This window comes from Schistocerca gregaria, chromosome 3 (genome assembly GCF_023897955.1).
Source record: "Schistocerca gregaria isolate iqSchGreg1 chromosome 3, iqSchGreg1.2, whole genome shotgun sequence".
Taxonomy (NCBI): domain Eukaryota; kingdom Metazoa; phylum Arthropoda; class Insecta; order Orthoptera; family Acrididae; genus Schistocerca; species Schistocerca gregaria.
Window position 1 is genome coordinate 630,939,531 of NC_064922.1, and position 23,137 is coordinate 630,962,667.

Consider the following 23,137-nt stretch of genomic DNA (forward strand, 5'->3'; position numbering starts at 1 on the left):
CTGTCTGCTATGCGTTCTATTTTTAATTTTCAGTATTAGTTCTAGTCACAGACGACATTTCGGTGACGGTATTGGATATGTTACATTCAGTATGTTTAATACTTTTTGTCTTTCACACTGGTGCTCATTTGTTCTTTTGAAAAGGATATTCCAGCGTTATTTTATCTAAAATTGTACTCCGTTACAAACGTTCCCATCACCAACAGGTCTTTCATATTTTCTCCTTGCTAATCCTAATTTTATGTAAACATTTTTAAGTTTATGAGCTCTACCGTAGAGGTCAATATTGCCTCAGTCAGTGCCAGATGGTGGGTACATCGTTAATGAATTATACACAGAGAATGCCAGAGACCACGATATTTTGAATTTATAGTAAGAGTAAGCAACAAATTCGACATTATTCGACGACTAAAATACAGTGGTGGCCATTAAATTTCAACACCATGATAATCGACATGTAGAGAATGTCAGTTTGGCATGATGTGCACTATATGTATGCAAATGTTCAGCATTTCATTGAAACCGTTCAAGTTAGTGTTAACATCAACTATATTCTGCATGTTTGAGAAGATAACTCAGCGTTTGTCCTAAGAAGAAGCCGGTTTCAAATGTTCGTTGTTTGCGAGAAGGTAGCGTTATACTTCGTGTTGTTGTTGTTGTGGTCTTCAGTCCTGAGACTGGTTTGATGCAGCTCTCCATGCTACTCTATCCTGTGCAAGCTTCTTCATCTCCCAGTACCTACTGCAACATACATCCATCTGAATCTGCTTAGTGTACTCGTCTCTCGGTCTCCCTCTACGATTTTTACCCTCCACACTGCCCTCCAATGCTAAATTTGTGATCCCTTGATGCCTCAAAACATGTCCTACCAACCGGTCCCTTCTTCTAGTCAAGTTGTGCCACAAACTTCTCTTCTCCCCAATCCTATTCAATACCTCCTCATTAGTTACGTGATCTATCCACCTTATCTTCAGTATTCTTCTGTAGCACCACATTTCGAAAGCTTCTATTCTCTTCTTGTCCAAACTAGTTATCGTCCATGTTTCACTTCCATACATGGCTACACTCCAAACAAATATTTTCAGAAATGACTTCCTGACACTTAAATCTATATTCGATGTTAACAAATTTCTCTTCTTCAGAAACGCTTTCCTTGCCATTGCCAGTCTACTTTTTATATCCTCTCTACTTCGACCATCATCAGTTATTTTACTTCCTAAATAGCAAAACTCCTTTACTACTTTAAGTGTCTCATTTCCTAATCTAATTCCCTCAGCAACACCCGATTTAATTTGACTACATTCCATTATCCTCGTTTTGCTTTTGTTGATGTTCATCTTATATCCTCCTTTCAAGACACTGTCCATTCCGTTCAACTGCTCTTCCAAGTCCTTTGCCGTCTCTGACAGAATTACAATGTCATCGGCGAACCTCAAAGTTTTTACTTCGTCTCCATGAATTTTAATACCTACTCTAAATTTTTCTTTTGTTTCCTTTACTACTTGCTCAATATACAGATTGAATAACATCGGGGAGAGGCTACAACCCTGTCTCACTCCTTTCCCAACCACTGCTTCCCTTTCATGCCCCTCGACTCTTATGACTGCCATCTGGTTTCTGTACAAATTGTAAATAGCCTTTCGCTCCCTGTATTTTACCCCTGCCACCTTTAGAATTTGAAAAAGAGTATTCCAGTCAACATTGTCAAAAGCTTTCTGTAAGTCTACAAATGCTAGAAACGTAGGTTTGCCTTTTCTTAATCTTTCTTCTAAGATAAGTCGTAAGGTCAGTATTGCCTCACGTGTTCCAACATTTCTACCGAATCCAAACTGATCCTCCCCGAGGTCCGCATCTACCAGTTTTTCCATTCGTCTGTAAAGAATTCGTGTTAGTATTTTGCAGCTGTGACTTATTAAACTGATAGTTCGGTAATTTTCACATCTGTCAGCAGCTGCTTTCTTTGGGATTGGAATTATTATATTCTTCTTGAAGTCTGAGGGTATTTGGCCTGTCTCATACATCTTGCTCAACAGCTGGTAGAGTTTTGTCATGACTGGCTTTCCCAAGGCCGTCAGTAGTTCTAATGGAATGTTGTCTACTCCGGGGGCTTGTTCCGATTCAGGTCTTTCAGTGCTCTGTCAAACTCTTCACGCAATATCGTATCACCCATTTCGTCTTCAACTACATCCTCTTCCATTTCCATAATATTGTCCTCAAGTACATCACCCTTGTATAAACCTTCTATATACTCCTTCCACCTTTCTGCCTTCCCTTCTTTGCTTAGAACTGGGTTGCCATCTGAGCTGTTGATATTCATACACGTGGTTCTCTTCTCTCCAAAGGTCTCTTTAATTTTCCTGTAGGCAGTATCTATCTGTATCTATCTTACCCCTAGTGAGATAAGCCTCTACATCCTTACATTTGTCCTCTAGCCATCCCTGTTTAGCCATTTTGCACTTCCTCTCGATCTCATTTTTGAGACGTTTGTATTCCTTTTTGCCTGCTTCATTTACTGCATTTTTATATTTTCTCCTTTCATCAATTAAATTCAATATTTCTTCTGTTACCCAAGGATTTCTAGCAGCCCTCGTCTTTTTACCTACTTTATCCTCTGCTGCCTTCACTACTTCATCCCTCAGAGCTACCCATTCTTCTTCTACTGTATTTCTTTCCCCTATTCCTGTCAATTGTTCCCTTATGCTCTCCCTGAAACTCTGTACAACCTCTGGTTCTTTCAGTTTATCCAGGTCCCATCTCCTTAATTTCCCACATTTTTGCAGTTTCTTCAGTTTTAATCTACAGGTCATAACCAATAGATTGTGGTCAGAGTCCACATCTGCCCCTGGAAATGTCTTACAACTTAAAACCTGGTTCCTAAATCTCTGTCTTACCATTATATAATCTATCTGATACCTTTTAGTATCTCCAGGATTCTTCCACGTATACAACCTTCTTTCATGATTCTTAAACCAAGTGTTACCTATGACTAAGTTGTGCTCTGTACAAAATTCTACTAGGCGGCTTCCTCTTTCATTTCTTAGCCCCAATCCATATTCACCTACTATGTTTCCTTCTCTCCCTTTTCCTACACTCGAATTCCAGTCACCCATTACTATTAAATTTTCGTCTCCCTTCACTATCTGAATAATTTCTTTTATTTCATCGTACATTTCTTCAATTTCTTCGTCATCTGCAGAGCTAGTTGGCATATAAACTTGTACTACTGTAGTAGGTGTGGGCTTCGTATCTCTCTTGGCCACAATAATGCGTTCACTATGCTGTTTGTAGTAGCTTACCCGCACTCCTATTTTCCTATTCATTATTAAACCTACTCCTGCATTACCCCTATTTGATTTTGTGTTTATAACCCTGTAATCACCTGACCAGAAGTCTTGTTCCTCCTGCCACCGAACTTCACTAATTCCCACTATATCTAACTTTAACCTATCCATTTCCCTTTTTAAATTTTCTAACCTACCTGCCCGATTAAGGGATCTGACATTCCACGCTCCGATCCGTAGAACGCCAGTTTTCTTTCTCCTGATAACGACATCCTCCTGAGTAGTCCCCGCCCGGAGATCCGAATGGGGGACTATTTTACCTCCGGAATATTTTACCCAAGAGGATGCCATCATCATTTAATCATACAGTAAAGCTGCATGTCCTCGGGAAAAATTACGGCTGTAGTTTCCCCTTGCTTTCAGCCGTTCGCAGTACCAGCACAGCAACGCCGTTTTGGTTAATGTTGCAAGGCCAGATCAGTCAATCATCCAGACTGTTGCCCCTGCAACTACTGAAAAGGCTGCTGCCCCTCTTCAGGAACCACACGTTTGTCTGGCCTCTCAACAGATACCCCTCCGTTGTGGTTGCACCTACGGTACGGCCATCTGTATCGCTGAGGCACGCAAGCCTCCCCACCAACGGCAAGGTCCGTGGTTCATGGGGGGGATACTTCGTGTATGAAAGCGAAACGTCTTCCGCATCTTCGAGACCGCGCTTTATTATTCCGCAATATTCCAGCCGTCTATGTTCCGGATATCACGATGGTCGTGAGAATATGGAATAGATGGGACCACGCTGAATGCCATACTGGTTCTTAATTTCCATACGCAACTAATGTCCAAGAGGGCAGTCATATTGGTCCCTCGGCTCTGTAGGATTTTACAGCCACGTCACGTTACTCGAGTGGCGAAATGGGTTGCTTTCCGGGAGACAAGCATTCACACATGACGGGTGACGAAATCTGGAACATCAAGGACTGTCAAAATGGCGTCCATCATTACGACTCCATTGACGTGACAGTATATGTAAAGCTACAAGATTGCTCTGGATTTCAGAATTAAGAATCGGGTAGAGGGTTTATCGAACCATCTTCAAGCCATTTCTCTACCGTTCCAGTATCGAACAGCACCCGGGAAAGACGCACACTTAAATTTTTCCGTTCGAGCTGTGATTTTTATTTTATTACGATGATCATTTCTACCTACGTAAGTGGGCGCCAACAAAATATTTTGTCACTCTGAGGAGTAAGTTGGTCAACGAAATTTCATGAGGAGATCACGTCTCAACGAAATATGGCTTCGCTCTAATGATTGCCACAAACTAGCGTATCATATCCGTGGCGCTCTCACCCCTATTTCTATATAATACTACGACACACGCTGCCCTTCTTTGCACGTTTTAGATGTCTTCCGTCAATCCTATCTGATGCAGATTCTGTATGGCACAGCAATTCTGCAGAAAAGGGAGGACAAGCAGAAAGTTTGCAGTGTCTCAAATGAATTTGCAGCATTTTCTGCATGCTCTGCTGATAAATCACACTATTATATATGTGATCGTTCCAATTTAAGTTATTCGCAACAGAAATTTAGCGGCTTACTTTTATTACACACGTGGATGAGTTCATACTTCTCATTATTTAGAATCAACTGCCACTTTTCGCACAACACAGATATCCGTCTAAACGATTTTGCAATTGAATTTGATCATCTGATGACTTTACAAGACGGTAAATGACAGCATCATCTGCAAACAATCTAATAAGGCTACTCAGATTTTCTCCTAAATAGTTTACGTTTATCAGGAATAGCAGAGGATTTACAACACTTTTCCGTCGAACGCCAAATATTATTTCTGTTTTATTCGATCACTTTCCGTAAATTACTACGAACTGTGACTTTTCTGACAGGAAAACACGAATCCAGTCGCACAACTGATACGATTCTCCATATGCATGGAATTTGATTATGAGTTGGTTGAGAGGAACGGTGGGGGCCTCCTTCCAGAAATCTAATATATGGAATCAGTATTACATCCCCTGTGATAACATTCATCATTTCGAGAGAATAAAGAACTATTTGTGTTTCACAAGATATTTTCTGAATTTTCGTTGCTTATTTGTCAATAAACCGCCTTTTTTCGATGTAATTCATAACATTCGAAAACAGTATATGTTACAAGATCCTACTGCAAATCGACTTTAGTAAGGCTCTCCAATTCAGTGGATTACTCCTGTTTCCTTTCTTGAGTACTGGTGTGACATGCGCAACTTTCCAGTCCTCTGGTACTAATCGTTTGGCGAGCGAGCTGTTTTATATGAGTGCTAAGTATGGAGTTATTGTATGGGCATATTGTGAAAGGAACTTGACTGGTGTGCAGTCTGAAGTGTATGCCTTGAATTTGTTAAGTGATTTAATTTTCTTTGCGAAACCGAGGATACCTGCTTCTAAGTTAATGCTGTTTCAAGTTGCTCGCATCTTGTGGTCGTGCGGCAGCGTTCTCGCTTCCTACGCACGGGTTCCCGGGTTCGATTCCCATCGGGGTCAGGGATTTTCTCTCCCTAGTGATGGCTGGGTGTTGTGTGATGTCCTTAGGTTAGTTAGGTTTAAGTTCTAGGGGACTGAGGACCATCGATGTTAAGTCCCATAGTGCTCAGAGCCATTTGAACCATTTTCTGTTTCCAGTTACTTTTGACTCGAATTCTAGAATACCTTCTTCGTCTTACTTGGTGAAGGAATATTGGAAAACTGTATTCAGTAACTCTGCTCCAGGGGCATTGTCATCAGTAACATTGCCAATGTTATCGTGGAGCGAAGATATTGATCGCGCCTTACCGCTGGTCTACTTTACCTACGACCAAAAACTCTTCGTATTTTCTGACAGATTTCGAGACAGGGCTTCACTCTGGAAAACCAGCTCTCATAGAAGTTCGGGCTGAATTTCGAGCTTCCATTAAAATTTTCCAGTCTTGGGAGTTTTGCGTTCTTTTCAGTTTGGCAAGCTTTTTGTACTGATTCGGTATGAGCTTTCTTACCTGTTCTATGTACGTTGAGCGGTCAGTACCATCGCTTATTAATTTATTTGCTACATATCTGTCAATTGCTGTCGATAACATTTCTTTGAATTTAAACAACATCAGGCCTATGCTTGCATAGTCAGATTGGAAGAAGTAGTGACTGTCTCGTAGGAAGGCGTCAAGCGAATTTTAATCCTCTGTTTTAAATAGATATCTTTTGCGCGCTGACAGTGGTACGCCCGACGACTTCACTAGACGAAGGAGTGGCACACCATCATCTATTTGGGTGTTTGCTGGTCATGGGTAGATGATACTGCTCGGTGTGTGCGTCTGTGGAAGCACTGAGTAGAATGGGCGTTACCTGACTGCATTCACTGTCGTCACATTATTGGCCTGGCACCTAGCGTGCCTTTGGGTACCCACCATAAACATCTCTGATCCAGAAAGCCGATAATTTGCAGAGAAATAATCTTATTATTTTTGACCCATTATACCTTATGACAGTGACTTCTCCATGAAATTAAATTTAAACAATTTAACTCAAGACTACACGCTACGTGAACTGTTCTATGGTCATCAGTCCCCTAGAACTTAGAACTACTTAAACCTAACTAACCTAAGGACATCACACAACACCCAGCCATCACGAGGCAGAGAAAATCCCTGACCCCGCCGGGAATCGAACCCGGACGTGAACTGTCTTTGGCTACCTCTATTGAGCACATTCACCAGAATTCTCACTCGCTGAAAACTTGTTATTGACTGTCGGAAAACTGACCACCAATTGCCAGCCACTACACTCGTATTTATTCTAACACAACACGGCAAAGTGAGAATTACAGTCTTTACCCCTGTTAAGCCGTGTTGTGGCTCGCATTGGTGCCATTGGTAGGTTGTCATCGTGGTATAGGTTAGTGGTTTCTCGTTTGCTATCGTTGTCTATCCACGAGTGAAGGCAACAGCGGTTATCAACATCTAGTACCATGGTACTATCTTGGGAAGGACGTCAGGTGTTTTCTGGACCAGAGTGTGTCGGGAGTTCAGTTGGAACGGGAGCAGCAGTGAGGTCCAGCAGCACGTGGACATACTTGGACTGCTGGTGGTACGCAGGCACTGCCGGATCGAGGGGCTGTGGTTGCGAGGGCCGCAGCCTCGTTGTCCACCGGACCCAGGACGTTTGAGCTGAGTGAACATTAACCCAGTAGTGAAGCCTCCACTATTTTGAGAACACACCACTGGTTCTCACGTTGTTGCTCACAGGGGTGCTGAGACGAGCAGCTGCGAGTGGAGTGTTTGGAGTTGGCGAAAGTAACTAGCCATCCTCCACTTTTTATTATTAATCATTGAATTCCTTGTGTTTATTGACGAAGTTCAACCAGCTGCAGTTTTCTGCCTAGTGGCCGCTAACGCCCCAGTTCCTGCTCTGGAGGTTAGCGTATTTTCGCGGCAGTGCACCTTTTGCTCACGTTGCCGCTGCTGTCCGGTAAGGCGTGTAGCTCGACAGCCTCCTTGATTGTGGTTCGGATATTTGTTTCTTTTTTTGGGCGTTGTGGGTCCTTCTGCTTCTGGATGTTCTAAACACCGGATTCTGAAGACGCAGTGCTGTCCGCCAGTTCTGCCTTGCCTGGGTTATTCCATCGTTGTGTTGGTTACTAGACGTTAGGTAGATTTTGCAAGAGTGTTGGTCTGCGTTTAAACTGTTACTAGTTTGAGTTGCCATATGGTTAAGTGAATACAGCTCTTAGCTGTCTGTCTCATCATTTACGAATTTGAGCGACTTTTCCAGGTCGATCCTTGATTTGGTCAGATTGTGATGGTTGTCAATAAGGCCTTCAGCCGTGAATGCAATTCATCCTAATAGGTTTTAATTATATATTGCCTCTTAATATGATTGTTCCATTTTTATAATATTTTAGTAAGAATTTGCTATCTAGGCCCTCAATCGTCAAATTGTTTTTGAGTAATTACTATTGGGGCCTGCAGCCGACAAATAATTTGAATTTCTTGTTAATAAGGCCTTCAGCCGTGAATGCCATTTGTCTTAAGAATGTTTTAATTAGATCTTGTCTCTTAATATGACTGTCCTTTATTACAATATTTTAGTAAAATTTTAAATCTAGACCTTCAGCCGTTAGATTGTTTTTGAGTAATTACTATTGGGGCCTGCAGCAGACAAATAATTTGATTTTCTGATCAAGAAGGCCTTCAGCCGTGAATACAATTTGTCTAAAGAATTTTTAATTAGATATTGTCTTAATAGTCAAATTTGATAATTATTCCTTATTGTCAACTTTATATGCAATTGGTTCCAAATAAAGAGTACGTGATTTTGAATAAAAACTGAGCAACCAACGGTAACTGAGTAAGGCCCCGTCCACACCGAAATCTGCCATTCCGTAAGTACCACGTCTCACCTGTCTATTTAAAATTCACATATCTATACTAATTTCGCAAGTTCTCTCTCTAAACACCGATAACTGACCTCCAATTTACTTAATATTTTGACTGTTCTAGACTTAAGACTTCTTCATAGAACTTAAGTACAATATCGTACCAGATAAAGCATCTGTGCCTCATAACTGCTCGTTCTAGTGTCACAAAGCAGAGCAAACCACTTCGCTTGGGAGCGTAGTTTAGGCTAGACCCGAAGATACTTCAAGTACTTAGTCTGACTTTTCGTTTTCAGTTTAGCTTATTAGTATGACGTTTGAAAGAAGTGCGCGTCGGCCTCCTGTTTGTAGATGCCTCTACTTAATTTTTAAAATTATTTAAACCATTTTTTTATAATACTGATGATCATTTTGGCGTACTGCCTCGGTACACAGCAGCAAATCATTGCAATGGACAACAATTCCGGCGATCTTTCTCACGAAACGAGCATCGGTCATACCATCTGCTGGTGGCAGCTCACACTACTGATTACGGTTGGTTGTTTGATTTCGGGAGGGGGAGGGGGAGGGGGAACAAACAGTTACGTCATCGGTCCCATCGAATTAGGAAAGGATGGGGAAGGACGTCGGACGTGCCCTTTCAAAGGAATCATCCCGGCATTTGCCTGACGCTATTTAGGGAAGCAACGGAAAACCTGAATCAGGATAACCGGAGGTAGGTTTGAAACGTCGTCCTCCCGAATGCGAGTCCAGTGTGCTAACCACTGCGCTACCTCGCTCGGTACTACCGATAACATCACCTGCTTAATGCTGCAATCTCAGCGGCTCTGGAGTGAGAATCCTGGAGCTAAATATGATGGCCTCTAAAGCTGGAAATATTACAGCACTAAGATTGACGGCTCTGGTAAAGCAGCATGGCATGACGTTTTCAGATGTGTCGTCCAAAGCGCAGGCGACCCCTCTATATAAGAAAGATGAAATAGCACACCCGCAATGCCCATAACCTCAGTTTGCCGCAAAATTCTTGAACATACTCTGTACTCGAATATAATAAAATTTCTTCAGACCGAAAAGCTTCCTTCCACGAATCATTACGGTTCTAGAGAGCATAGCTCGTGCGAAATCCAGCTTGCCATTTTCTCACGTAATGTTCAGTGAACTATGAACGAAGGGCAACAGGCAGATTCCATATTTCTCGGTTTCTTAAAAGCATTTGACACGGACCCGTCTGCAGACTGTTCCCAGATATGTGAATGGCTCGAAGACTTCTTAAGTAATATAACCCAGTACATTGTCGTAGAACGCAGGTGTTCATCAAAGACAAAGGTATCATAAGACGTGTACCGGGGAAGCGTGACAGGACCTTTATTACTGTGTATATGCATAAATGATCTGGCTGACAGGGTCGCCAGCAATCTGCGGTTGTTTGCTGATGATGCTGTGGTGTACGGGGAGGTGTCGCCGTTCAGTGACTGTAGGAGGATGCAAGATGACTTAGACAAAATTTCTAGTTGGTGTGATGAATGGCAGCTAGCTTTAAATGTAGAAAAATGTAAGTTAATGGGGATGAGTAAGAAAACATATCCTTAATGTCCAGATACAGCATTAGCAGTGCCTGCTAGACACATTCACGTCTTTTAAATATCTGGGGGCTGCGTTGCGAAGCGGTATGAAATGGGATGTGCATCTGAGGATTGTTGTAGGGGAGGCGAATAGTCGACTTGGGTTACTTGGGAGTAGTTCACCTACAATGGAGACCGCATCTATTTCTCATTGCTGCTGGAGTGTTTGAGATCCGTACCAGGATGGACTGAAAGAAGGCTTCGAAGCAGTTCAGAGGGGGGCTGCTAGATTTGTTACTAGTAGGTTCGAACAACACGCAAGTGTTACGGAAATGCTTCGGGAACTCAAATGGGAATCCATAGAGGGAGAAAACGTAGAGAACTGGAATTTGAAACTGACTGTTGAACGATTCTTCTGCCGACAAGGCACATTTCGCTTGAAGACCAGCAAGATCAAATATTAGAAATTAGGACTCATGGGAATGAGACAGGGCTGTAGCCTCTCCCCGATGTTATTCAATCTGTTTATTGACCAAGCAATAAAGGAAACAAAACAAAATTCGGAGTAGGTATTAAAATCCATGGAGAAGAAATAAAAACTTTCAGGTTCGCCGATGACATTGTAATTCTGTCACAGACAGCAAAGGACTTGGAAGAGCAATTGAACGGAATGAACAGTGCCTTGAAAGAAGGATATAAGATGAACATCAACAAAAGCAAAACAAGGATAATGGAATGTAATGGAGTTAACTCGGGTGATGCTGAGGGAATTAGATTAGGGAATGAGACACTTAAAATAGTAAAGGAGTTTTGCTATTTGGGGAGTAAAATAACTGATGATGGTGGAAGTAGAGAGGATATAAAATGTATACTGACAATGGCAAGGAAAGCGTTTTTGAAGAAGAGACATTTGTTAACATCGAGTATAGATTTAAGTGTCAGGAAGTCGTTTCTGAGAGTATTTGTATGGAGCATAGCCATGTATGGAAGTGAAACATGGACAATGAATATTTCCGACAAGAAGAGAATATAAACTTTCGAAGTGTGCTGCCACAGAAGAATGCTGAAGATTAGATGAGTAGATCACATAACTAATGAGGAGGTATTGAATAGAACTGGGCAGAGGAGGAGTTTGTGGCACAACTTGACTAGAAGAAGGGATCGGTTGGTAGGACATGTTCTGAGGCATCAAGGGATCACCAATTTAGTATTAGATGGCAGCGTGGAGGGTAAAAATCATAGAGGGAGACCAAGAGATGATTACACTAAGCAGATTCAGAAGGATGTAGGCTGCAGTAAGTGCTGGGAGATAAGCAGCTTGCAGAGGATGGAGTAGCATGGACAGCTGCATCAAACCAGTCCCAGGACTGAAGACCACAACAACAACAACAACAACAACAACATGGAGGCGCATAGACACTAGACTTTCCATCGCTTTATTTGCGAGTGGAACAGGAAAGAAAATGCCTGGCACTGGACAGGGTACCCTCCTCCATTCACCATATAGTGGTTTGCGGACTATATATGTAGACGTAGCTGTAGAACTACACTGTGCATACACATAATAAGTAAATTTTTCGTTATTTTCTATCCTTCTTGGTGTTATAATTTTAATGAACAGGAGAGTAAATTCTGTTACCCAGTTTTCCGTTGGTAACCTTAACAAAGGAACAGCGAAGCTGGTGCTGTTCTGTTGTCTGCCAGCGCAAAAATGTGGCACTGTTTGACTTTACTTGTTAACTGAGACTCGGCGTTCTTTCTCTTGCCCTTCAGGCAGCTTGCTTACTCTAGGTCCTACGCGTGGAGGAGTGCTGCGTGCCGAGCACGCTGTTCCTTTGGGCGAGGGGTGCTCGCCCCCCTCCCTTTCCCACACCACCACACCCTCCACCCGTTTGGCTGGGCCCCGGTGGCGCCAGTGTTTCACAGCCTTTGGCGGCGCCGCGAGCAAGAACTCAGCTACAAGCCGCGCCACCCGTGTTGCTGCCGGTGGCTCCCGCCTTTACAACGTGGACCCCCGAGTTTACGGCCAGAGCTGCTGAGTTCACATTAGCATGAATTTACTCGCAAGAACTAGCCACTAGCCCCTGTTTGGACCACACCTTCGCTTTAGCTATTCCGTGCGAGAACAAATTACGTCTCTCTCTCTCTCTCTCTCTCTCTCTCTCTCTCTCTCTCCTTCCCTCTTTCTCTGTCTCTCACTGTAGCAGTATCTTTCGCTTGATTTCAGCTGCATGGAACGAAACGCGGTTACGATTACCTGTTTAAAAACAACAGAAAATCTATTTACATCGCTCACACTGTGGAACTCATTAAGTTAGGCAATTTCATGTTCCATGTGCCTTTTGAACAAAATGAGACTAACGAAGTAGTCTGGAAGCTACTTACTGTAACTATAATCTAGAAAGGACACCCCTGAGAAGTCGAGATTATATCGACGTTAATCACGTGCTATCTGCCTGAGACGGTTACAACCTCAAGCTAGTCGTAACAAGACCACACATTGGAAGCTCAGTTAAAAGTCTAAATAAGGGCAGCACGTCAGCAATGTTGTAAGCGCCACCCGTAATACAGGTTGGGAACGAAAGGAAGTGTGTCCGCTGCTGATTCTACGCAGCCAGTGAGAGGGAAGCCGACATATGATGTGTTTCGTTGCAAGATTTGCCGGAGTACTGTCACATTTTCATTTCAATATAGACCCAAAATCCCCTAAGTATTCGGGAAAAAAATCAGCGATCGTGTTCACAAGAGTTACACAAATTTTCCCCTTGGTAAGCAAATTTATAGCACATAAAATATTGCCGAAATAAGAACCTGTATGGATGTGAGACGTACATAGTTTCTGATGAGTATTTTATGAATATGTCAATGAACTCCTCAGGAAATGTAGCCTACATTCGTGTCACAATATCATATTCGTTGCCTTCGAAGAGCTCAGGACCAGACATCACATTTCAGACTAATCTGTACCTCAGGCTACAATACGGATCAGTGTTACCACAACCTTCATTCGGAGAAATATCTTCTTTTTAGGTGGCATACTTGTTGGCTTCGCCAGTTTACAAGCAGATTATCATCTTCCAACTTAACCTAGACTTCTGTCTATACTACGGGATCAGTGTGTCTTCGCAATTTTAATTCAGACAGTCTGTTTATACACGAATATCGGGGTTTTAACGCTTTATAATATTTATGACATTAGACTTACGGTTATAAATGATATGTCAAATGAAAGAACAACTCAAACAGTTTTGCCAAAAACCTTACAAATATTTAGTGTGAGCACCATTTGTCACATTAAGTGCTTTTTGTGCCGTATCCCGGCTGGAAGTTTATGGGCCTTTCTTTTTTGGTGCACCTACTGTAACTGGCAGTTCTTACCTTGATACGCTAGAGCAATGGCTCTTCCCTCAGTTGGAAGAAGCCAGAGAACTTTATTTTCCAGCAAGATATTGCCTCACCTCACTGGCATAGTGAAGTACACTACTGGCTGAACTTCACTGTACCCAAGCGCAGCAAGGGGCCCAATGACAGGGCTTGCTTCGCATGGCCTCCACGTTCACCTGACCTAACGCCGTGCGATTTTTTTCCTTTGGGGCTTCATCAAGGATCGTGTGTACGTGCCTCCGCTACCAGCAGACCTCCCTAAATTAAGAAACCGGTTTGAAGCAGCTGTTGCTGCAATCACTGAAGACACACTTATCAAAGTTTGGGAAGAACTCGGCTATAGACTTTATGTGTGCCTTGTGACAAATTGTGCCCACATTGAACATTTGTGAGATTCTTAGTAAAACTGTGAGTTGCTCTTTCATTTGACATATCATTTATAACTGTAAGTTTAATATAATAAATACTATAAAGTGTTAAAACCCCGATGTTCATTTATAAACACCTTGTACAATGGAGTTTGCAGTCGTCTCAGACGAATGTCATGAAGTACCAACGAAGAACAATATCACGAATCAAGAGCGAGGAGGAGAATTTGTTCAACAGAAATATACTGACTTTTCTCGCCTCTGACAGTCACCTCTCTGGCTACGCGAAACCGACTAGCTGTCGAACTATGAACGGTAGAGAAACATTGACGTTACTGGCTTACTAAAATTAAGGGGTTGAAGATCATTTGCGGTCTGGGCTGTGCTCGCCTCTGTTAAGAAATGTGGCTCGGCGTTGTCGTAGGGTCAAGCCATACACCTCTGCTTTCAGGCCCAGTAGCTTATATAGCTCAAATAACAGTTACAGATTATAATTCTCTGGTCTAACAGCTAATGCGCTGGCAAGTTAAGCTAAATTTTAGATAAATACAAAATGAAATTAAACGAATAACGATAAATGACAATAAAAGGATATTATCTGCAGCCTGTAAATTAATGTAGACGACAGTATAATTTTACGTTGAATGAAGTGATAATTTACAGAATAAAATTATGGAAGAATCTCTAGAAATGGTGGTCTTACAGTAATTAAGTTTAAATGACAAAAATTGGTAAAATTCAACTGAACTTAAGATTGCGTAACCTGCGTAGTGAGAATGATAGTAGACTCCCCAGTAATCAACAAATCATCACTAGTTCGCCAAAATAACGTAGTCCCATGCTTTGAACTATGTAAAAATTACCCAAAAATAGCAAATAAATCACGTGCTAGTTCCTTGAACCACATCTTATGACGATCGCTCAGTTAAAGTTCATAGTAACCCACTAAGTCAATGTCCTACTTTAGCAAATATTGAAGTATTCGCGACACATAGCCGCAAGTATTCTATCATTTTACCCCACTGACTGCTTTGCAGCATCAAGTGACTCTGCTATTACGTCTCGACACGAAGTTCACTGTATTACATCTCCACACCATGCATTCCCTATCACATCTCCACGCTAAGTCTTCCACTCTCCACTAGCCCACGACCAAAAGCGTTTCAACCCTCTACCCCTCCCAAAAATTACACCTTACTTCCAAGAGCCACTCCACAAATCAAAATGTTCTAGAGTCACACCGCACACACCAGTGAGAAGCGTTCGCTCCCGCAACAAACAGCATGAATTCCTTAAATCTATGAAATGAACCATCATTTGCATTATAATAAAGTTACAGATTATATGGCTTAAATTAAAAAAGTATTTTCTCCCGCTTCTGTAGAGACAAATAAGGATATGCACATGTAAAAGCACAGACATAATTAATTAACCATTATCTAGCACATACGTGTTTAAAAAAAATAATAAAGGATACACGGTAAAACATATGAAATGTAAGTTTGGCCTGCTCGGCTGATTCACCTTTCCACGCTTAATATATGGTTCCTGTAGAGCTTCAATCAAATAGCTCTAAGCACTATGAGACTTAACATCTCGGGTCATCAGTTCCCTAGACTTAGAAATTACTTAAACCTAACCAACTTAAGGACATCACACACATCCATGCCCGAGGCAGGATTCGAAACTGCGACCGTAGCATACGTGCGGTTCCGGACTGAAGCGCCTACAACCGCTCGGCCTCAGCGGCCATCCATGGAGAATCACTCTGTGGGCTAAATCGGGACATCTGTGAGAGCAACTTGGCCCACTTTTCTACCGCCCAGGTGTCATATTGATGAAACCACTCTAAACGTTCCCTTCTGTGGAGAAGCGTCAGATGTAGACGTACAGCATGTCTCCGAAAATAAAGGCCAGTTTACGAAAGCCTTCTGCGCATAGTTTGCCTCGATGCAACACGTCCGGTGAATGTTGCGAGCTCACATGCCAGTTGCCCTACTGCAGTGCTCTTACAGCCAAATAATGGCCCTCTCTTCTGTAATCACACGTGATCGTTCCTACTCTGGTCTTCGGCACACAGTTTCGGTTTCTATAAACTCTCGCCACATCCGAGAAACAAGAGAGCGAATCACAATAAGCCATCGGGCCACATCAGTTTGCGGTTGCCCTACTTCCTTTGTTTCCACGGCCTTTCAACGTCTGTAACTGAGTACACAGCGATTGTGGATGTGGGGCTACCCAGTAAACGTCATTGTAAGCATGGTTTCGCGATGACCGGAATGCCACCTTCTGTGTAGAGCACGATCGTACGGCCATCTGGTTGACAGTCTGCACGATTATGTTGTGAATTAGACACAGGATGGGGAAATAGCTGCTAGTTATTTTAATCATAGACACCTGTGTATTTTTTAACAGTGTTCCACTAAATTCTAAAGTTTTTATGGTGTTTGTAATATGGACGCAGTACTGCAAGCATGCTGATATATTTTGATTTGTGGTTCTATGGAACGTAGAATTATTGTGGAATTATGAAACATTTCAATACTGTCATCTCTCATACTGTGGCACAAGCCGCCGTTGTACAAGACAAGCATTGTAGCCCAGGCTGGAGGTTCGCCGCTCGGTACATACTATTGGGGGAAAGTCCTACTAATGTCCCCTGCTGGTCGGTCCTTTGTGGACATGGCCCAATCGGAAAGTCCCTACATCCAGATTCCATTCACATGATCAATTTAAAAACTTCTCTGAGGCTGATTTCTCGAGCATATATCCTATGTTACAATACCTCAACTTAATGTGGAATTTAGCTTGTTAATTTGACAAATTAAGTAGCTGAAGATTAGATGGGTAGATCACATAACTAATGAGGAAGTATTGAATAGGATTGGGGAGGAAAAAAGTTTGTGGCACAACTTGACCAGAAGAAGAGATCGGTTGGTAGGACATGTTCTGAGGCATCAAGGGATCACCAATTTAGTATTGGAGGGCAGTATGGAGAGTAAAAATAGTAGAGGGAGACCAAGGAATGAATACACTAAGCACATTCAGAAGGATGTAGGTTGCAGTAGGTACTGGGAGATGAAGAAGCTTGCACAGGATAGAGTACCATGGAGAGCTGCATCAAACCAGTCTCAGGACTGAAGACCACAACAACAACAACAACAACAAGTAGCACCAGATTTGATATATTTAAAACTAAACATGTCGTACATTCGTGTCACGTCAGTAGTGTAAATAACTTCTTGGAGGTGCATGAAGCAGCATGAATTCGTTTGATAAGATTGAACTTAAAATAATATACATAACTACATAATAAATACACTCCTGGAAATGAAAAAAAAGAACACATTGACACCGGTGTGTCAGACCCACCATACTTGCTCCGGACACTGCGAGAGGGCTGTACAAGCAATGATCACACGCACGGCACAGCGGAGACACCAGGAACCGCGGTGTTGGCCGTCGAATGGCGCTAGCTGCGCAGCATTTGTGCACCGCCGCCGTAAGTGTCAGCCAGTTTGCCGTGGCATACGGAGCTCCATCGCAGTCTTTAACACTGGTAGCATGCCGCGACAGCGTGGACGTGAACCTTATGTGCAGTTGACGGACTTTGAGCGAGGGCGTATAGTGGGCATGCGGGAGGCCGGGTGGACGTACCACCGAATTGCTCAACACGTGGGGCGTGAGGTCTCCACAGTACATCGATGTTGTCGCCAGTAGTCGGTGGAAGGTGCACGTGCCCGTCGACCTGGGACCGGACCGCAGCGACGCACGGATGCACGCCAAGACCGTAGGATCCTACGCAGTGCCGTAGGGGACCGCACCGCCACTTCCCAGCAAATTAGGGACACTGTTGCTCCTGGGGTATCGGCGAGGACCATTCGCAACCGTCTCCATGAAGCTGGGCTACGGTCCCGCACACCGTTAGGCCGTCTTCCGCTCACGCCCCAACATCGTGCAGCCCGCCTCCAGTGGCGTCGCGACAGGCGTGAATGGAGGGACGAATGGAGACGTGTCGTCTTCAGCGCTGAGAGTCGCTTCTGCCTTGGTGCCAATGATGGTCGTATGCGTGTTTGGCGCCGTGCAGGTGAGCGCCACAATCAGGACTGCATACGACCGAGGCACACAGGGCCAACACCCGGCATCATGGTGTGGGGAGCGATCTCCTACACTGGCCGTACACCTCTGGTGATCGTCGAGAGGACACTGAATTGTGCACGGTACATCCAAACCGTCATCGAACCCATCGTTCTACCATTCCTAGACTGGCAAGGGAACTTGCTGTTCCAACAGGACAATGCACATCCGCATGTATCCCGTGCCACCCAACGTGCTCTAGAAGGTGTAAGTCAACTACCCTGGCCAGCAAGATCTCCGGATCTGTCCCCCATTGAGCATGTTTGGGACTGGATGAAGCGTCGTCTCACGCGGTCTGCACGTCCAGCACGAACGCTGGTCCACCTGAGGCGCCAGGTGGAAGTGGCATGGCAAGCCGTTCCACAGGACTACATCCAGCATCTCTAAGATCGTCTCCATGGGAGAATAGCAGCCTGCATTGCTGCGAAAGGTGGATATACACTGTACTAGTGCCGACATTGTGCATGCTCTGTTGCCTGTGTCTATGTGCCTGTGGTTCTGTCAGTGTGATTATGTGATTTATCTGACCCCAGGAATGTGTCAATAATGTTTCCCCTTCCTGGGACAATGAATTCACGGTGTTCTTATTTCAATTTCCAGGAGTGTATAATGATCGGAAAAACAACAAGAAGAAGTTGCGCGACATAAACGAGAGTGGCTAGGCGTGGTCCTACATCTGAAAGATAATAGCTACTCAAATTTAGCGCCAGGTTTGCTTTAAATATACGCTCTTATGGTCTTGAGCGTTAGTTATCTTTGGGATTGGACGTGGTGAGATGGTGTTGGTCAAGAAAGCCTTTAAAGCGACAAAGACGTCATTATCAACATGTCATTGACTTTGAACTAGGTCGTCTAACAGGACAGATAGAAGCTGGATGTTCCTTCTGCAATATTGCAGAAATACTTGGCAAGGATGTAGCCATTGTACATGAATGCTGGCAGCACTGGTCACGAGAATGTATCGCTGCAAGAAGATCGAACTTGGATTGCCAAGTGGCTCTACTGAACGGGAAAACCATTGTGTTTGGCGAATGGCTCTGACACATAGCACTACATCTGAAGCAGCAATATGACCAGCAGTTGGCACCACAGTGGTACAACCACCTAGTACACATCGGTTACTTCAGGGACAGCTGTGAGCTGTACTTATATTCCACTGACCCTAATCCACCACCAATTACGACTTCAGTGGTGGAAGGCAGGAACTCATTAAGAGGTAGGGACGAGATCTGCTACGTTTTCTAATGAAAACTGGTTCTCCCTTGGTGCCAGTGATGGTTGCGTGTTGGTTAGAATGAAACCAGCTGAGGGCCTGCAACTAACCTCCCTGCATGCTTGATACGCTGGACATACACTTAGGGTTATGGTCAAGAGTACTATTTCGTGCAACAGCACGAGCACTCTCTTGGCTGTCCCAAGCACCCTCACTGCCACTTTGTGTGTCAGTCTGGTGATGAGATCTGTGATGCTGCCATTCATCAACAGCATCCCCAGTGGTCTTTTCCAATAAGGTAACGCTCTCGCATGTATTGTTATCGTAACCTAACATGCTCCAAAGAGTCTTTGTATATTCATAACTGAAACTGACGACTTACGACGTCAGCTAGTATAATATACGTTAAACAATGACGAAATTCTTCCAGTTGTCGTAAGGTGTTGGTTTTATTGGCAACTAGTTTCGATGTTGCTACAACATCATCTTCAGGCTCATACTTGTTGACAGCAACCGTATGTGTCTAATACTCACATACAGTTGCTGTCAACAAGTGTGGGCCTGAAGATGGTGTTGCAACAACATCAAAACTAGTTGTCAATAAAACCAACTCCTTAATACAGCTGGAGGAATTTCGTCATTTTTTAACATATTCCAAGGGTGTCGACTTATTACCTTGGCCTACTCATTCACTGGATCTGTCTCCATGTGAGATCAAATGGGTCATCATCGGATGACAACCACACCATCATCCACAAACAGCATTAATCATTTCCATATTGACCGACCAGTGCAATAGGTATAGAACTCCGTCCCACAAACTGACAGCGGGTGCCTTTACGAAGCAATGCAAGCATCTTTCGGTGCTTGCATTCATCATTCTGAAAATTGCACCGGTTATTGATGTGCTAGCATTTTACGTTTGCAACAGCAAATCTGGAGTTTAATTTACCTGTTACCTTATGAAGTAATTCACTTAAATATATTATATAGACATGTGTATTCCTGAAATTTCATTGCAATGTACTACGAGTGATGTTCAAAAAGTAATGCAACACTTCTTGGACAATTTCGGTTGAAAAAATGCGTAATTTGTTGTGGGATATTGTGGAGTATTTCCGCTTCAGCCCCTACAGTTCGTTAGGTAGCAGTGCTGTATGTAGCCTTAAAAATGATGTCTGTAATGGAGGTGCGTTTCAAGCAAGAGCTGTGTTGTGGCGTGTCACTGGTCGTACCCGGGACTCCAGATGGACGAGCAGAAGCTGGGATCACCGCGCCGATTTTTGTCAGCAGGCTGAGCAAGTTCAATAGCGTCTAGGGGCAGAGCAGAGTGATACAGTGGTATTCAGAAGTATTGCTTTATTCACATAATTTACAGTACTTAGATGGGTGCAGCGGAGTGTCAGCTTGCTGCCCACAGCGCTGTTGCGCGAGTCCAGCTGCCTCGGCATCTCCTGGTATGCTGACGCCGTTGCTCCATAATCAAGGCCGCTCAGCTGGAAGTCAGCTTTGCTCACCCCAGTCGCCACCCACCAAGGCATCGTGCCATGCATCGTGTAGCTGCCCCCGATTCCGAAGACTGTTACAGTCCCTGGTCCCCACCACCCTGTGTCCTGTTTGCCCTGCTGTATCTGACCATGGGATGAAGGTGGATGTACTGGTGACCTGTGGCCCTTGGGCCGCTGCCGCTCCCAAGACAGGACCAGATGTGAACCCGCGCTCTCCTGGATGTGGTGCAACAACTTTCCAATAATGATGCCTGCCAGTTGGCAACACCCACTGCCGTCTCTGGCACTGCTTCAGCGCTGCCAGCCATCCTGCAGTGGACGCCTCACCCAGACCCCAGTACACCAGGTGGAAAGTGAACGTGGTCCATCCTGGATCCGTTACAGGCTGCTGTCACTGCCCACCTTCAGGCAGACCGTGCAATCTCCAAGTACCTGGCTGCCGTTTCGTCCTGCCCCAGTGTTACGTCCCTGGAGGCGGAATACAGAACGAACAAGTACATAGAAATAAAGTACACGTTTACATAGAATATTTACAACCTCGCTGCCAGACTGGCCTCTATAAGTGTAGACCAGCACAGGTCTGACCCGACTCTCGACTGACCTGGCACACTCCTCAAGCTAAAAGTGCTTGACTATTTATACTGCTTCCCCCCCCCCCCCCCCCCCCCCGCTTCTGATGTGGTGTCAGAGAGAGACCGGAACTATGGTTCAAAAATGGCTCTGAGCACTATGGGACTTAACATCTGAGGTCATCAGTCCCTTAGAACTTAGAACTACTTATACCTAACTAACCTAACGACATCACACACATCCATGCCTGAGGCAGGGCAGAAACTATGGCAGGGTAAATTCCCATATGTCAGCCACTTACACATTGCTCTCCTGTCTCTGGCATACTGCCTCGCCCCATACACGTCAATAATGTAAAGCAATGCTGCAGTTCCCTGCCTCACTTTTGCTTCACATCAAACAAATCGTACGTGCAACACGCTGCTGCAGCTCCATGCCACGTTTACTCTGCCTAGCCCACTGGCTGCCGACTATTACTACACACTGCCAGCAGCCCCAGACTTCATCGCCCAGCCCCTCCTTTATTGAACTTTAACAAAATTCCCATTTTCTAGGACTAAAGACTAATACTAGTACAGCAGCTCTCTGTCATTGTATTCCTTTTGTAGCGGAAACAAGAGCATCGAAGATATTCATAGACACTTTCAGTATATCTATGGAGACCTTTGAGACCTGTCAGTGGACAAAAGCACGACGATTCGTTGAGTGAGGCTTCTGTCATTATCGCAGCAATGTCGTGATAACTTGTCTAATCTCCTGTGTGCTGGCTGGCCGCACACAGCTGTAACTGCTGTAATACTGGAACATGCAGACGCTCTCATTAAAGGTAATCGAAAGAGCATAATCGAACACTTTGCTGCTCAGCTGGACGCCTCTGTGGTAGTGCTGAGTGCTGACAACTCGTCCACCAGTGGGGCTACTTAAACGTATGTGCCTGCTGGATTTCTCGCCGTCGAACAGAAGACCATAAATCGAAGCGAAGGACCATCTGTGCGGAGTTCCTTGCGCTTTACGAGGCCGATCGTGACAATTTTTTGTCGACCATTGTGACAGGCGATGAATTGTAGGTTCATCATTTCGAACCGGAAACAAAATGGCAATCCATGGAGTGGAGCCACACTATTACTCCACCGAATAAAAAGCTCAAAGCTGCTTCCTCAGCCAGTAGCGTATTGGCGAGGCGCTTGTGGAGCTTTGAAGGAATTACTCTGTTTGCTGTCTCGCTCGTGGTGCAAAGACCTTCCCTGAAGTATATTGCACTACCCTCAGGAAACTGAAAAACGAGTTCGCCGTGTTCGTAGTCACAAAAATGCTAACCAACTTCTCCTTCTCTACAACAATCTAAGCCATCACACAAATCTACGCACCTGAGAGGAGCTCACATAACTTCCTTGGACTGTTTTTCCTCATCCACCTTGCAGCTCGGATCTCGCACCTTCCACCTGTTTGATTCACGAAGGATGGACTTAGCGGAAAGCAGTAAGCAGATGATGGGAAGGTTATTGATGCAGCAAGACGTTGGTTCCGAAGTCGACAAGTAGAGTTTTACCATGTCACCATAAATGCCCTCCTAGTAAGGTGGCGTAAGGCCGTCGCATTGTACGGAGATTATGCTGTAAACTAGGATTCTGTAGACAGGAGAATGGGGTATAGTGAATAAAACCAACTTGCTTTCAGAAATGAAAGAACTGCTGCTTTACTTATCGAACG